Source organism: Cibotium barometz, chromosome 31 (assembly GCF_041138505.1).
Source record: "Cibotium barometz isolate CiBa-2024 chromosome 31, ASM4113850v1, whole genome shotgun sequence".
In the NCBI taxonomy this organism is placed as follows: domain Eukaryota; kingdom Viridiplantae; phylum Streptophyta; class Polypodiopsida; order Cyatheales; family Cibotiaceae; genus Cibotium; species Cibotium barometz.
This window is the reverse complement of record NC_141076.1, coordinates 1,754,422-1,758,003: the sequence shown is the minus strand read 5'-3', so window position 1 is coordinate 1,758,003 and position 3,582 is coordinate 1,754,422. Positions and strand designations below refer to the sequence as shown.

Genomic DNA, 3,582 nt, shown 5'->3' with positions numbered 1-3,582 from the left:
TAAGCTGTTTTCCATGAATGCTGTTTGTTCAAAGTTTGTTTGACAAAGATAAAAGTTATGTGAAGTAAATGACTCTGCCCAATTGGATGTGGAGACAAAATGCACCAAGAACACGGCTGTGAGATATGGTTTGAATGCACCAAGAACACGGCTGCGAGATATGGTTTGAGCACGCCAAGAACACGGCTGCGAGATACGGTTTGAACGCGCCAAGAGCAGGGCCGCAATATGTTGTTTTGAATCAGAAGTTGAATCTCTACTCTCTCGAGTTCCGTCTCCTACTCAACAGGCTGTGGCCAGGTAGGTCACCGAGTGGATGAGCTGTCGGTTTTCATTGGGCCAAAGAGAACGACAGTGCAAATGTGGTGCCCACCAAGAGTTAGATCACAACCTCTAGAGGAGCGAAAAGCTTAGAAGGGCTATGAGAATTAAATTTTCGACTATCGAGAATGGGGATGTGGAGATCCCTTTGTTGATTCCTCTCCAGTAACGGGTAGCCTTGGACGAGAGGTCGGATTCTCAAACTTCTGACTTGGATATGTTGATATGTTGAACCAAGAGCTAGACTCCTTTTCCATGAATGATGGTTGATGAGGTCCCTTGGTTGGTCAAGTGCTGTTTATGAATGATATTGAAATTCCTTGACCAAATTATTGGATGATGTGCTAGAAGCGCACTGATGAATTGATGGTTTGAAAAAAAGGTTAATTGTTTAGGACTGTTTTCAATAGAACTTGTATTCAGTTGTATTCATTGCTTGAAGGGCTATTTTAACGAACATGGTGCCAGGAATAATTAAGGAATCTGTCTTTATATGTCAACAGTGCAGTAGTAATTAGATAACAAAAAGATGGGTGCGTGCGGGGTAGAAAGTGGGTGAACGGACGCCCTGACGGCACTGTTCTATGGATGGGTGGACCCAATACAGGCCTCCCTACTAAGACCAAGATCTTGTTAGTGAATCCCTTCCACTAACATAGACACCAGCCTAGTGGTGGGATAGACCTATGAGAGACTAAACATAACGAGACAACATAGAGGACAAGAAGTTGATACATTATTGTATTAAACATTAGTAGAGTAGATTAAATAGGAAATCAAAGGGGAGAGCAAATGGAATACACAAAAGTACTTTCTTTATGTGGTTAAATAAATTTTAGGTTCCTTTTAATGAGGGACCCAACACAACCCTTCCCCCTTATTCCCTTCCTTGCCTCCAAGCCTTTTATTATGGAAAGCATTTCCAGGAGCTTTACTTCATTAAAATAGTTTCCCTTGAAATCATTCTCAATCAAGATTAATAGTAGACAACTTTGTCAATTTTTCACCTCCTGGATATACTTATCCACTGGTAGACCCTCACCTTAAGCCCTTAGATTCTTTTGTTTAATTTTCTTGCCCTTATTATACATATTACAGTATTCTAGTTTTTAGCACACCACACACATCTCTAGGAATGCACCTCAACTGCGCTCACCTCCCATTAGGCTGAGCCATATTATCTCATTGTCACATGAAAAGATGGCCACTTTCCATATTTCTAAGAAATAATCATTTCAATTTAATTTGGGAAAGACGTTTCCTAGTAACTACATTCCTTTCAAGATTCCAAGTATAGATGTTCGGTTCTTTATAGTATGTGACGGCAAAGGGATGGTCTCACCAAAGTGATTGATTAACGTCTGCGGAGGCCACATATGGCCTATGGGACCAAAAAGTCGTGTACAAAGAATGTCTCCTCTTTGAGAAGAGGGAAATTGTTGATACAAATTGGGTTGAGGACCCGTAGGTCAATAGGGCTAGGGGGTACATCATGCTTCATTGGAGCAACCTTAGGAATGGGGTGGGTTTTTTTTTAAAAAAAACAAGAAAAAACTAAGAGGCGGTGGTCGGCGATGTGGCCAGAGGCTTAGGAGCACGAAACTCCTATATGATAGCCTTCCCACCAATGGTAGACTGCCCACTTGCCTTTCTCTCATGCCTCTCTTACCTCCTTGAGTTCTTCTCCTTTGTGTTTGAGTTGTAGCAAAATAAGTAAGTTCCTCTACGATCCAAAACTTGGTGTCCTTGAGGAGGCATGATTGTTGGAGTAGCCAAAGCTACATCTCCTTGTTGTGAAAATGAAGAATGGCATGGCCACTTGGGATGCGCTCGCCTGGTTCGCAATCGCTTTTATTGACTATGTCTTCTATCGCATTGATGTCGAGATGTACAAGCTTGATGGTTTCATTGAGGAAGGTTATGCATTCGTGTAAGGGATCCTCATTCGTATCCCATGCTTGGGGCAAGCCCCCAATGCGGACCTTGAGGGCGTTCTTCTCTTGAAGTCGTTGCTCACGAAGTTCTTTCATCACGCATGCCCCCACCTTGGTGTTTATGTCAAGTGTCGCCTTTTGATCATTCTCAAGCTTGGCCTCTACTTCCTTTGCCTTATCAGTGGTGAGGTTGACCACCGTTTCAATACGTGCCTCAAGCTTGCTAAGGCGTGCTTTGAGGTCACAATTTTTCTCCATTACCCGATCGAGGGTAGCTTGTAGTTGCCCTACTCGATCGAGAGCTTACTCAGGGCTGCTAAGACGACAGGGCGAAGCTTACTCATATCTTGGTGGCAGTTTTCGGGGTACCATTTTTACCTTTGTCTGCCATGCTCCCCAAAGGAGGAGGCTCATGACTTGCTTTCTTTTGGTGGGTGGAGGGCCTCTAGGGAAGAAACCCCCCTTACAGTAGCTTGTTGAAATGTAGCTCCCTAAGGAAAACCCCTTAGAGTTTGCCATTAGTAGCTTGTTGAAATGTAGCTCCCTAAGGAAAACCCCTTAGAGTTTGCAATGACAGAAACCCCTTAGGGTTTACCTTGGTTTATAACTTGCCACAAAAGCCTTCAACTTGGAAAACCTTATCTTGGAGTCCTCTAAGGCACAAAAACCTTATACCTTAGGTTTACAAACTTTACAAAAGCCAAAACCTTATCTTGGCGTCCTCTAAGGCATTATTAAAACCTTATACCTTGGACTTATCTTTTGTAGAAAAAGCCTTATACCTTAGGTTTACAAACTTTTTTTTTAATGCAAAGAAATTTAAATTAAGTATCAAAAAAGATACAGCACCCTAAGGTGAACACTGGAGCTTATGGACTTTCCTAAGCAGTAGATCCACAGTAGCTTTAATCTTCCCTCTCTCCCTAGTCCTTGCTAATACAAGACCTTCTACCACTAGATTCCTTGCTCTCCCTATGGAGCTATAATCACAGCTGGAACCCCTGTGTAGTATAGCATTCCTAGATTCCCATATCCTGCTTAGTATCAATCCTCTCAGTGTTTGCCACACTTGATATATGGCAGGGTTCATCCTGCCCTTGCATCCAATGACTGCTTGCTTCCAGTTGACCTTGTCAAGCACTCCACAGTCACTGAGGATTCTGCTGACTGCTGCCCACACAGGGTACACCTCCTTGCACTCCCAAAAGACATGCCTCATAGATTCCTTATGGGTTTTGCACCTGGGACAGTAAGGGTTCCCCTGGCTCCACTTGCTGGTTATGCCCCTAACTGGTAGTTTCCTATTCAATATTCTCCACAGGAGTAG

The 3,582-nt window shown here is 43.1% G+C and overlaps 1 pseudogene; it reads right to left on the bottom strand.

Annotated features, from left to right (window-relative positions):
- Positions 1-1,875: 1,875 nt before the first annotated feature.
- On the bottom strand, positions 1,876-2,546 carry LOC147620386 (uncharacterized; annotated as a pseudogene).
- Positions 2,547-3,582: the final 1,036 nt, after the last annotated feature.